The following is a 14,221-nucleotide window of genomic DNA, read 5'->3' as shown; positions in this document are numbered from 1 at the left end:
GTAAACTATCAAAATAATCAAATTTCCTTTTAACTTTTTTTTTTTTTTTGAACGCTTGTGCATTATGGCCCATTTTAACGAGGGTAATACTAATAAATAAATAGATAGTTAAAAAAAAACAAATTTGTTTGTGGAAAGAAACAAACACACTTTAGATAAAAGGGTCATGCTTAAGTGTGCAACCCCCTTAAGGTTGCACACCATATGCAACCCAATTGTTAGCTGTTAGATCACAATAATTGATCAAGACCATTAAATTATTTAATCGTGAAAAAGTTGAAACCGGGGCAACCGGTTAATGCTTGTATTTGCATGATTGCATCCCACTCACTCACTGTATTTCGTCTCTATCTCTCTCTGTTCTCCTCTCTGTGTAAGGTTGAGTCAGTGTAACTGTTGATTTCCATTAACAGGAAGAAGCCCCTGTTGGGTTCGTTCCATTGACGAAGCTCTGTAAGGAACAGTATAACGGGCGATTTCCAACAACAACGTAACTACAAGGCTGTATTGGTTCCATTGCTGAAGTGAAGCCCTTCTCTCGAACTAGATATGAGGTATGGAGCTGTCTCCCTCTCTCTGTCTCCCTCTCTGTCTCTCTGGCTCGTTCACTTCAGCTATTTTCCCTCAACTAAACCCCCATCCTAACTTCAACCGCTCTACGCTTCGCTCCAACGGAAACCCCTACATTGGCAGCTAACCTTTCTCTTTCTCTTTCTCAAGCGAGTGTTTGTGTTTGCACAAATAGGTAAACCGTGTGAAAATGTCATGTTTGTGTTTGTGTTAACAATTTTCGGTCATCAAGTAATTGTTTGTAGTAATGTCATGTGCAGTATGGCCCCAGCAGAAGTTAAAAAGGGAAGGTGATGATTATGACATTCCAAATGAAGCAGATGACATTCGTTTGATGAATGAAAGTCGGGCAGAACCTGATCATGGTTGCGAAGCTGGTCCGAGCAATGAAGAAGCAACCAACATGAACATTGAAGATGGCGGAGCCAATGTGAAAAAAGAAATGGTTGACGATGCTCATCGCAATGACATGGTTGGTGATGTTGAACGTGCTATTCTGGAACAGAAATTTGATTCGGTCGAAGATGGAGAAGATTTCTACAATGCGTATGCTAAAGCCAAGGGATTTAGTATACGAAAATCCAGATTTAACACAAATAAAGAGGGAAAGGTCGTTAGTAGGCTGTGGTTGTGTTCAAGGGAAGGTCAGAGATTACCAAAATACTTGGACCGTGTTGCTGAGAAGAGTAAAGCTCCCAAGGCACTAACAAGAGTAGGTTGTAAAGCCCAATTTCGCATACGGTATGATACGGATGCTGGTAGGGGTGTGTGCAGTGCGGGTCAGTGCGGTTTGAGAGAAATATAGAAACCGTATGGCGGGTGGCGGATTGATAAAAGTGTCACTAGAATTTGCCATTTTCCTTATCAAAAACCGGCGGTTCAGTTGGCAAATAATGGTGGATTTGCCTTGGCGGTTCGGGCGGATTGGCGGTTTATAAAAAATATAATTCAAATTACAAAACTTAAATCAAAGAGTAAAAAAAAGACGAGAGATACCGTGATGTTAAGCATCTTGAGAAGTGAATTGGAATCCAACTTTATTTTGGATTACTGACATCTTGAATTCCTCTCGAGCAGTAATGTAATACTATATTCTAAGGTATAGAACAACAAGCAAACTTAAGTAAAAAAGAATTTTTAGAATATTATAAAATATGATTTAATAGCGGTGCGGGTCAGTGCGGTTTGGAAGAAAAATAGAAACCGGCGGATTGATAAAAGTGTCACTAGAATTTGCCATTTTTCTTACCAAAAACCGGCGGTTCGATTGACAAATAAAAACGAATTTGCCTTGGCGGTGCGGTTCGGTGCGGTTTTGGCGGTTTCGATGGTTTCGGCGGTTTCGACGGTTTCGGCGGTATTATGCACACCCCTAGATGCTGGTGAAGGGGGAAAGTATGTTGTGACTCACTTCGTCGCAGACCACAACCATGAATTGGCGGAACAACACTGTGTGATGTATCTGAGGTCACATCGCAGTTTAAACAGCGCTGACAAAGCTCAAGCAATGGCTATGCGCAATGTCAGTGTGAAGACTAGCCAAATCATGGACTATATGGTAAATCAGTCCGGGTCTTATGAGAATGTTGGTTTCATCCGTACGGATCTGCACAACCATATTCAAGCCGAACGTAGAGCAGAAGTTGAGGATGGTGATGCGCAGAGTGCGTTGGTTTACCTATGCGCAAAACTTGATATTGATGCACATTTTTTTTACAAGTATAATGTGTGTAACGATAACAAGTTACAAAATCTATTCTGGGCAGATTCGAAATCGCGGGCCGACTACGCAAAGTTTGGTGATGTGTTGATATTTGACTCAACTTACAGAACCAATGCATACAAGAAACGTTTTGTCATGTTGGCTGGTGTGACTTGCCACTTTAGGACCACGATATTTGCATGTGTTTTGCTAGCTAATGAGACAATTGAGACATACACATGGGTTTTGGAAACATTTATGGAGGCGATGGGCAATAAAGCACCTGTGTCCATACTGACAGATGAGGATAAGGCGATGCGAGAGGCAATCAGAAGAGTATTTCCAGATGCAAGACATCGATTATGTAATTGGCATCTTGGGAAAAATGTTGTTTCAAATGTTCACATAAGTGGCTTTGCACATGCTTTCAAGCAATGCATGGACATGGAAATGGATGAGACAAAGTTTGAGCATGGCTGGACGACAATGGTCGAAAAATTTGGACTTCAAACCAACAGTTGGGTGTTGGAGACATATGAGAAGCGTCATATGTGGGCTGAGGCATATATGCGTGGACATTTCTTTGCTGGGATGAAGAGCACTTAGCGCTCGGAGTGTATGAATGCTTATTTCAATCCTTTCCTCCAACACAAATTGAAGCTATATGAATTTGTTAGGTACTATGATCGGGCTCTTGCAAGGATAAGGTATAACGAGGCTGGAGATGATGCTGAAACAAATAACACTTTTCCGGTATTGATTACTCCATTGCGAGATATAGAGAGACATGGAGCTGAGCTATTCACCCGAAATATATTTAGAATGTTCCGTGATAAAATCTTAGAAGAGGGGAAGTTGAATGTCAAGGACGTGTTCCCTTTGCCGGATGGTCAAAAATGCTACTATATTCATAAGTACAAAGTGAAGGACAGATCATGGATAGTAACACACAGTCCAATGGATGCTGCAATGAGATGTTCTTGCATGAAGTTTGAGTCGTTGGGGCTACCTTGCTGCCACATGATATGTGTTATGAAAGCTGAAAATTTAACGCAAATTCCCCTAACTTGTGTGCTGCATAGATGGACAAGGGCTGCAAGCAAGGATGGCCAGCAATGGCCTCAACCCTCAATTGATAGCACTACAACACAGACGGCCCGATATGGGATATTGTGTTCTTCCTACAACGAAATGTGTTTCTATGCCTCGCAATCAATGGAAGGTTTCAAAGATGCTAGGGATGCATGTCTTCTGATGACGAGCCGAATGAAGGAGTTATATGAGAGGAATTTGAACGGTGGGAATGGAGACAAAGGGAAACATTCATTCCGTCGACAATTTGGAGTAGAAGATCCTGATGTTGTGAAGACAAAAGGGAACCCAAGACGGGCCTCGTCCAACTGTCGAAGACCAAGAAAATGTGGGAATTGCAAATGCATTGGGCACACAAAGCGAACGTGCCCTAAGGTTCGGTTTAGCCGAACAGTGGGTACTAGCTCAGATGCAGATACACCCCACATAACTGACCGTGAGTACAATGCGGAGTCATTGCCCGTTCGCTGCAAAACTGGGTTGGTGGATCCAAGTACACCGCACATTAAGCAACGGCGACTATTTTTCGATGTTTCTCTTGATTCCAAGCAGCCTGTGGGCCAATACGGTAATGTTGAAGTAGCAGTGTGGAAAAATGATTCGAACACAATTGATGAGGTGAATCAGGTAATTGTATAATTTGTATGATTTACTTATTCCCTTAATTTATTAGGTAGACAGTACTAGCTATTGAAAACACATGGAAATAATGTATGTAGTTTTCATTTTGCACGGATTGCTGTACGTAACGTGTAAATAATTGGTTATGTACAATGCCAAGAAATGGCACAACGTTACTTATGTACAAGGCCACGAGTTGTAAATTTCCCATATTGTTTAGAGTGATGTTGTCATTTGTGTTTGCAGTGACTTGTCATTTTCAAAACTAATTGAAGGTGAGGTGAGATATATATGGGTTGTCTGTGTATTGTTTTGGGTGGGAAATTGGCTTATGTCTGTATTCCAAGATTCCTATTACGGGTTGCTTGTTTCTGTTTCATATTTGGTTGGATCTAACTGAAGGGTTTTTTGCGGTGTGGTTTATCAACTAACGATGTGTTTCGCTTTGTATTGATTTGTTATGACTTGTGTCGGTAAATTAGTATTATATTTCGAGTAAAATACGAATTTTGTCCAAGTGGGTTTGCAAAATTACATACCAGCACATGCATTTTGTATATAATCCAAGTGGCAATTAATTTTGGGTGTTACTTGGAGAAAGTAACCTAACGAACTCGTTACTTTATCTCCATGCCGATTGGTATATGAATTACGAGTTACGAACAGGAGTTGTGAAATTATTTAATGTTTACTATGGAAGTATGGGTTTATTGTTAGTAAAATTATGGTGGGCCTATATCGACAGTAACGAAGCAGTAATTTAAAGTTGACAAGTTCAAGAAGAAAATCAAGCAATTGTGGTATTGGTTCAAATGCCTAAAATGGATGAAGACTTCTTTCGATGAACTGATGGTAACAAAGTAGAAAGTAGAAAGTAGAAAGTAAGTTGTTGTGTTGTTGTGTTGTTTGTAACAAAGTAGAAAGTAGAAGGGAAAAAACTACACAGAAGTTACAATGTAGAAAGTAAGTTGTGTTGTTGTTCATGTCCTCTCTCTCTGCAAACATTCTGCCCTTTATAGCTATAAAATTCCCACGACCCCATGATCTGCCAATTCTGCAACTGCTTTTGTGCAACTTCTGTAACTGCACGGTCATTTCCGTGTATTGAAACCACATAAAAGCTTCACTTGTACCTGTCGAAGTGCATATAATTGAAGTTGCCACCTGTGCCCAGGTCCTTTTAGCCTTTCCTCGACAGATACAGACTCACAATTCGTTCATGTTTCCTCTTGGAGGGTGGCCACTAAATCCATGAGCACTGCCAGTAACTGCGCCAGCGTGTAAGTCAGGTGGCATGCAAGATTCAATGTTAGTTGAATGGAGCAGCTGTTGGGAGGATGTGGGAAAAATAGGTGCAAAGAGGAATTTTTAATCTAATATCCAATCAGAATGTAGCTGAAAATATGAGTGAACTTTTTAAAAAAAAAAAGTAGTTCCCATTTTTTTGATTATAAACCCGAGATGTATATTTTGTTTTTGATATAAATAAGTTGTGTATTTTCGTTACGTAAAATGTAGGACAACAATTGTGTTTAAGTCATTACAATACAGAAAAATGTTATTTCAAACATATTTTCAAGTTTACCGACATTGAATATATTTTGATTAAATTACAGCGAAAATTCAATATTTGGCAGAGTTTGATGATTCATAGTCAGGGGCAGTAACAGTGAGTGGCCAAGTGTTGCGGTTCATTGGCCCAGTTTGCAAGGATTGTGGTTGTGTTTAGTGGACAATATTCTGTCGATTTTTTGTCTCATAATGATGAGGGACATGCCCCACAATGGTGAAAAGGAAGGTCGACAAGGAAGAGTCAATATTTGGCAGAGTGGACTTGAAGATTCGAAGTCAGGGGGCAGTTACAGTCGCAGTTATGGTGTAGACGTGTGGGATCATGCAATGATGGGCCACAAAAACAGTATACGGATATCGAAACCAACGATCTCCGTTCTAGGCATTCCAAGTATACTAAACCTCCACTTCTATCTGTCGATCTCCCTTTTCTTGTGTTTATTTCATGGCCACCAACTGTTTGAAACTTCTGTCGACAGAGCAAGGCTCTTGCTTTGTCTCATGCTTCCTCCTGAAAGTATGCCCAGTAACTCATAATGATGAGGGACATGCCCCACAATGGTGAAAAGGAAGGTCAACGGGGAAGAGTCAATATTGGTTTTCAGGGGACTTGAAGATTCAAAGTCAGGGGGCAGTTACAGTGGCAATTATGGTGTAGACGTGTGGGATCATGCAATGATGGGCCACAAAAACAGTATACGGATATCAATACTAAACCTCCACTTCTATCTGTCGAGCTCCCTTTTCTTGTGTTTATTTCATGGCCACCAACTGTTTTAAACTTCTGTCGACAGAGCAAGGCTCCTGCGTTGTCTCATGCTTCCTCCTGAAAGTGTGCCCACTAACTCCATGACTAGTGGTAAAAACTTCCCCTATCACTTCTAGGTGACCCACATGCAGAGAACCCACTTTCAGGTCGTGGACATTCCTTCAGACTTAGCCACATGCCCTCGATTAAGTGGACCATCTGTCGACAGAGACTGGCAAAACTTGGTGCAAACAATGCCCCCATGTTCAAGTTAAATATTGCGGAAGTGATTGAGACCCCCTCCAATCACCACCTGCCCCCCCCCAACACACACACGTGGGGGCTGCTGATTGGAGAAGGAAAAAAAAATAAGAAATTGAAAAAAAATAAAAAAAAAAGTGGCCAATCAGAGAGAGGGGGTCATGGGGGCCCCCCTTGTGGGGGTCCAAGTCATATGATATTTAACTTCAACGAGGGGGCCATTGTTTGGACCCAATAGCAAATTTCTTAATACGAGCCCAAAACAAACATAAAATACAGCCCAATATAAGAGCTTTTAAATATATTGGCCCCATCATAAGCTATAAAAAACCCACCCTTTCAACTTCAAACCACTTCATTTCCCTCTGATTCGAACTCCCCAGACTGTACTCCTTCTTCTCAACCATTGCCGTTCAAAACCAGAGCACCACAAAACCCTAAGCCATGGTGCCGAAAAAATCTCAACCATCTCCATCTGAGGAGAACAATGAAGACCTACTCTGCTTCCCAGACCCTATCAAAGCACGTATCGTTCCTCTAAAATTTGCTGCAACCCTATTGCCCAGCACAAGCTCTGTCGCTAAGGCTACTCTAGGCCCTACCTTCGCGTCTTACTTCCCAGACGAGCTAGCTCCATACCATCCCCTTGGTAATGGTGAGAACCTTCTTCTCAACCAAGCTGGACTCAAGTGGACTAACTAGAATGTCAGCAAAAACCCACTCAGAGGGTGGAGGTCACCAGACTCTGATTGGCGAAGCTGGGCCAAGAGAATTGAAGGTCACGATGCTGAAGTATGTAAGCACCAGGGCATTGGTGAAGCAATTAGACTGTCGACTAAAATTTATGACATGGACAAAGGGCTGATTGTTGCTGCTGCATGCTTTTGGTCGCAGTCTAGTAACTCTCTACTCCTCAATTTTGGTATGATTTCCCCTACCATCTTAGATGTAGCTCACTTGACTGGTCTCCCAATCTTGGGCAATCCAATTCATGCTCTCCTTGAGCCTCCAAAAGTGACATTTACTTTAAACACTGACATGTGCTATACAGATTTTGCCAAAAAATACCAAGGCAAGCCTGGTTCCCCTGTCGATGACAAAGAAAGAACTGCTTTTTACTTACTTTGGCTTTGCGAGTTTCTTTTTTGTGCCCCTGGGTACAAGATCACGAAAGAATACCTCCCACTTGCCTTGTGTATGCAAGATGGCCAACTTATGGCTTTAGCCCCTTATCTTCTTGCCACCCTTTACAAGGCCCTATTTTCCTTTGTCGACAAGAAGATTTCTGGCAACTGTGGTGGCCCCTTCTGGCTCTTCCAGGCCTGGTTGTATGCCTATTTCCCTGAGGCACGACCCCCACCACCTAACACCTTGAAACCTATTTGCTACTCCTATGCTCAGCAACTGCTCACTTATACCAGCTAACCCATCCTCACTTTCAGAAATCATCTTGCCATGTTTTACAACCTTCCTTCGCAGAGACCTTCCAACCTGTACATGCCATTTCAAAACTTTGAATTCTCCTCCAGTAGAATTCGCTTCCTCTTCACAGACCTTTCTGATTTACACAATGAGCAAGTCCAAGAACAAAATAAGAGTTGGAGACACATTCTCACCTCTAGACATGTCTTGGTTGGCTATTCCATATCCTCTGCCAAGCTATCCAGCTGCAGTTTTGAGACATACTGTCCCAATCAATGGTCCAGGCAATTTGGTCTTTCCCAGGCTATCCCTTATCCTTATTTCCACCCAACCATCCATGAGAAGATTGGGTCTAGAATCCACTTCAAAGATCCTACACAAGCTGAATCCATTCTGACAGAGAACACCAAACTTTTCCAAGATTTTGGCCCCTTCTTCTTCAAACCTGCTTCGGACTGCTCGGCTGCTTTTGATCATTGGTGGGGACATATGTCTGCCATTATTTTCTGCAAGCCACTTGAAAGCTGCCTTAACGATACTTGTATTCATATTCAGGGCCACATATCCTCGCCTTCTAAGCTTAAGGCTACAGGTATCCTTCCTTCATATACTTCATATCCCTGACTGTGTCATGCAATTTGTTTTGTTTTTTTCTCTACAACACTAACTTGTTTAACCTTTGACAGCCAAAATTGGGCCTGCTGCTGAACCATTGGTTAGGGACCAACGTAAAGGCAAGGATCCAATGGATGCAACTACTCAGACAAACACCCCCTCAGTTTCGAAATTAATGGCAGACTCTTTTGCAGCCGCGCAGACACAAGCACAGAGAGGAACTACCACCCGTACCCCTGCCGAGACAGAGGTCACGGCGAAGAAGAGAGAAAAGCCTTCCACTGCTCCTGCTCTAAGCACAAACCTAAGTGAGTGGGATATTCCTCTCAGCCAAATGGTTGGCCAAACAACATCAAATCCTTCAGGGCAGCTCTACCAAGTAAGCCTTCACTTTACATATTTACAGCATCTCAATTTCCATTCACGCCCGACTGATCACTTACTTTTGTGCAGAGAAAAAGAAGGAGATTACTCCTTGCTGCTGCTGATGATGACGATGCTTCCACTTCTCCTCAACACATTCATCAAATTCCCAGTCCAATCAGCAATGTACCCACAGAACCCACTGTACAACCAACTCCACCACCACCTGAAGCATCGCAACAAACTTCCTTACAACCTGCTTCACAGTCTTCGCCACAGCAATCTACACAGTCTGCATCACAACATCCTTCCACTTCTCCTCAACACATTGTCCCTTCTGTCTCTAGCCCTCAACCATCACCATCCAACCCCTCCAATTCCCAAACGTCAAACAAAGAATCACAGAGGATTGAATTTGACATTTCAATCAACAGCTAATCCTCTCCAACAGATGACAACACAAAATCCCCTCAACCAGAAGTTCACCACAACCAAGGTAAATAGAAATACAAATGTTACTGTTCGTTTGGGAAAAAAAACTTCTCTTTAAGTAACTAGTATTGTTCTCCAATTTACAGGGATGGACATAATACAGGACTCATCTCCACGACCAATGGGCGAGATAGAACTTGAAGGTCCTCATGACTTTCCCCTGTTAACAGAACCAGAGAAAGAGCCTCAAGGCGCTGATGCTGCCATTTCATCAGTACCAGAAACAACTCGTCCTGATGCCACAACCACAGCTGAACAAGGCCAACCGTCTGCGTGCACGTTATCAGGACAGGTACTACCATTTCCAACCTCATCCTATTTACTCTTTATTACTTGCAAGCATATATTCTCACCAAACTATTAATGTTCACAGGCCGTCGGTCCATGCCAGGATATTTGGGCCGAACTTTCTATTCTTCAACAAGATCTAGACGAAATATCCCCATTGCCTCAAAGGCTACATCTGTTTGATGCTGAAACTCAACAAACCTTAACCACCTGCATCAACCTCATTAACACCCCAGTTGAAGAAATCATTCTCCACAAACCTGATGAAACCTTGGCCAGTCTTTCTGCTGTTGTAAACCTTTCCCCTAATCCTTTCAACCCCATTCAACTAAAGCAATTGGCCAAGTTCATCACGGAATGGCCAACCCTTTCAGAGATGGTTCAGATTTGCTCGAAGGACATTCAAACCAATAAGGATTTCCTAAATGAAGCCCACACCATATCTACTACACTCAAACTCAGCCAGCAAACCTCTGCAACCATTCTTCAGCAACACTCAACACTTGAACTTGAGGAAGCCAAACTCATGGCAGAACTTGCCTCTGTCCGGCAAAGAAAGGCTCATCTGCAGCAGCAACATGACCAGCTTAATCAAGAAGCAAGGATGATGCTCTCCCAAATTAGACATCGTTCTGCATCCATTCAGACAACTAAAGCTGAGTTGGACCAAGCCCAAGCCATGCTGGCAGATGCTCAATCAGAGTGGGGTGTTCTAGCCGTTCTGTTCCCCAAATCCTAGGCTAGTTTATATATGTATTCTTTTGTATTGCACACCTAGGAATGATTTGGAAAGGTAGGAATGATTGCCCTTTTAATGATAAGATTGTTGATGGGCCTGAATTGGCTGAGATGGTGAAAGTGAGGGTTGCACTTTGCTGTAAGCAAAGTTATAGAGGCCTACAGTATTCAGTGGACGACATATATTGTATTCTGGATAGTATCAAAGTCTGATTAAGGGGGTGGTGTTTGGTGTTTTTTGCTGCAAGGGTGCAGGAGTTTGATCAATCTGTGGTATGCAGGATTTTGGTCAGTCTGTGGTATTACCATATCTTCTTGGTGGCTACTTTTGCTCTGCTGTGCTTCAATGTTGCTATGTTTTGCCTTATTTTTGGCTTGTTGCTCTGGCTTAGTTTATGGGGTCAAGCATGCTCATTTCTGGTTGCTGCTCTGCTGTGCTTCAACTCTGTTCTGCTATATATGTACTCTGCTGCTGCTATATGGGATCAACGAATAGGCTTAAGTCTGCTGCTGCATATTGGCCTTTTTGCAATTGTTTGAATGATGTTTTGGTGTGCTGTATTGGAAGTCTGCTGCTGGATTGGGGAAAGTTATTGGAGGTCTACTGCAGGCCTTGTTGTAATTGTTGGTCTGCTGCTGTAGTTATTTTTTTTTTTTTTGGAGGTTGAAGGATCAGGCTCAAGTCTCAATGGAGGTTGAAGGTTCAAGCTCAAGTCTCAATGGTGGCTGTATGGTCTGAAGTTTGTTCATGCTGCCTTGGAGTTTCATCTGGTTGCCCTGTTATGTGGTTTTGTGAGGATGGGCTTGGAGTTACGTTCTTTTTGTTTTCCTTCTGTTTTTTAGCTCCAACCTCCTCTTTGTTGATGTATCATTGACACCTTGTATGTGCTTTTTCATCAATACAGTTTTTTGTTTTGCTGAACAAAAAAAAAATTGAATATCAATACTCTGTGTTTTTAATGGTCTGTTGTATGGTTGTTTTTATTTTTTGTGCAATTTTTCACCGTTTGTACATTGTTATGAAGTAATCAATTCCCCTTCAAAGTGCATTATAGTCACCGCTATTTGTTTGTTCTGTGGGCTTTTTTTTTCTTTGTTTTGGACAAAATCATGGCATTCAAAAAAATCGAACAAACATAATTCATGTGGTAAAAGCGAACAAACATTACTACTTTCAACTTGCATTGTTTGTTGGACAAATATCACATTGCACTGGACAAACATTACTATAGTCATTTGGGCAAATATGACATTGCATTGTTTGTTCTGTACCCATAACATTGGAATTATGTATATCACATTACGTACAGGCCACGATAAAAGCAAACAAACATTACTACTTTCCCTCGTTTGTTCCAGTCCTAAACATTGGAATTATGTGTACAATCAATACGCGTGGGAAATTAGTATTATCACAGCTGCGACCTAAAAAGTTGTCACGACAAGCTGATGCAGTAATCCAGTTGTGGTTGGGCATCGAAATTACACTCGTACTGGCAGGCCATGATAAAATCGCTACCCTATTTGTTGTAATTGCAATCAATCACATGTATGAACGATACTCGCCCATCTTTGTATTGTTCACATCCATAACGAAGTCAAGCACCAACTTCTGGCGCACAGAATGATGAAACTATGTACAGAAAGCGAATAACACAAATCAGGTACAGTTACAGCGGTAGGAAATAAACGGATTTATTTCGCAATTGGAAATTAAGCGGTACAATGTACCTTGTGTGGACCGCTGGGTATATCAGGCCGCTGCATGTACTTGATCACAAACATCCCACAGTCGAAAGTGCTACAAATGAAATGTAACATTCAGTTTCTCGTAAAATATAAGCAGGTTCGTTAAATGAGTGATTAAGGAGTGAAGTCAATGTGACACAAGGTTTGTGGATTACTCGTCCAGCTGTTGTAATGGCCTTTGTTCTAACATGCGGACCTCAAAGGTACGCATGTCTACAGCATATTCATTTCCAAATTGTAGTTGCAGTAAGGCATGCATTGTTTGAACCTGTTGCAGAATGAGACGGTTAGTTTATGTGAAGGATGTGACAGTGTGGAAGTAGATTTGTGAAATTCAGCACGACATACCAACATTTTTGCCGCGTTCAGCTTGTTGGTGTCCAGTGTGGCGGATGCCAATGAGTCAAATAGGTACGCCACACGGTCTACCATATCTATTTTTAGGCACACCCAATGTACTCCTCTATAATTGAAAGGCATGTAAATCTACACATAAACACAAGTGAAGACATTGTTTAGAGGGCATGCGAACATGTACGCACTTTCATATTTACATTGACATTCAAGTAAATGGGATCGACATTCATAGTACCGACGTTCATATTAAATCTACTCGCTTCAATGGGATGGGCATTTATATTACCTTCTGACATGCATCAAGCACCCCAGTATATCTGTCATGTCCAAAATATGATTTGACGATATTTTCATGGTTCAGAGGTTGAGTATTTTGATTTAGTATCAAAGTCTGTATGTTTAGTGTGTAAAGTTCAGTCAGCCAAAGTTTTCTGAAAATATGTCTTCTGCAATACACAACCGACCTAAATCACTTACTTACCGACACATATTTTGGACAATGTGAGTGATTAAGGAGTGAAGTCAATGTGACGCAAGGTTTGTGGATTACTCGTCCAGCTATTGTAAATGCCTTTGTTCTAACATGCGGACCTCAAAGGTACGCATGTCTACAGCATATTCATTTCCAAACTGTAGTTGCAGTAAGGCATGCATTGTTTGAACCTGTTGCAGAGTGAGACGGTTAGTTTATGTGAAGGATGTGACAGTGTGGAAGTAGATTTGTGAAATTCAGCACGACATACCAACATTTTTGCCGCGTTCAGCTTGTTGGTGTCCAGTGTGGCGGATGCCAATGAGTCAAATAGGTACGCCACACGGTCTACCATATCTATTTTTAGGCACACCCAATGTACTCCTCTATAATTGAAAGGCATGTAAATCTACACATAAACACAAGTGAAGACATTGTTTAGAGGGCATGCGAACATGTACGCACTTTCATATTTACATTGACATTCAAGTAAATGGGATCGACATTCATAGTACCGACGTTCATATTAAATCTACTCGCTTCAATGGGATGGGCATTTATATTACCTTCTGACATGCATCAAGCACCCCAGTATATCTGTCATGTCCAAAATATGATTTGACGATATTTTCATGGTTTAGAGGTTGAGTTTTTTGATTTAGTATCAAAGTCTGCATGTTTAGTGTATAAAGTTCAGTCAGCCAAAGTTTTCTGAAAATATGTCTTCTGCAATACACAACCGACCTAAAACACTTACTTACCGACACATATACTGGAAAGAACCACGCAGTATGCCTCCCGTCTTTGTGTACTTGCCGCTGTCCGTTAGTCAATTGAACCGCGACCAAGTTGATTGGCTGGAACATTGTAACAGACCAGGCAACTTGCGAAATAAGGTTTGCCATTTGTTTAAATGTAATACGAAATAACAATGTCCCTACATGGATATGTCTATCATGCAAATATAGTGGAAATAACATTGTCAGATGCCACGACTTACAGTGTCGGATAGCCATGCCCCTAGTTTCAGCGTGCGCATGTCACGTCGCGTAGCACATTCGCAAGGCATTTCATGCAAATTCATAGACACGATAATGTCCCTACATAAAACGTATACATCAACTAGTAAGAACCAACCTACAGCCTAGTAAAACTTAAA

The sequence above is a fragment of the Camellia sinensis genome, chromosome 3, assembly GCF_055761805.1.
Source record: "Camellia sinensis isolate YWXY chromosome 3, ASM5576180v1, whole genome shotgun sequence".
In the NCBI taxonomy this organism is placed as follows: Eukaryota; Viridiplantae; Streptophyta; class Magnoliopsida; order Ericales; family Theaceae; genus Camellia; species Camellia sinensis.
This window is presented reverse-complemented; position numbering follows the sequence as displayed.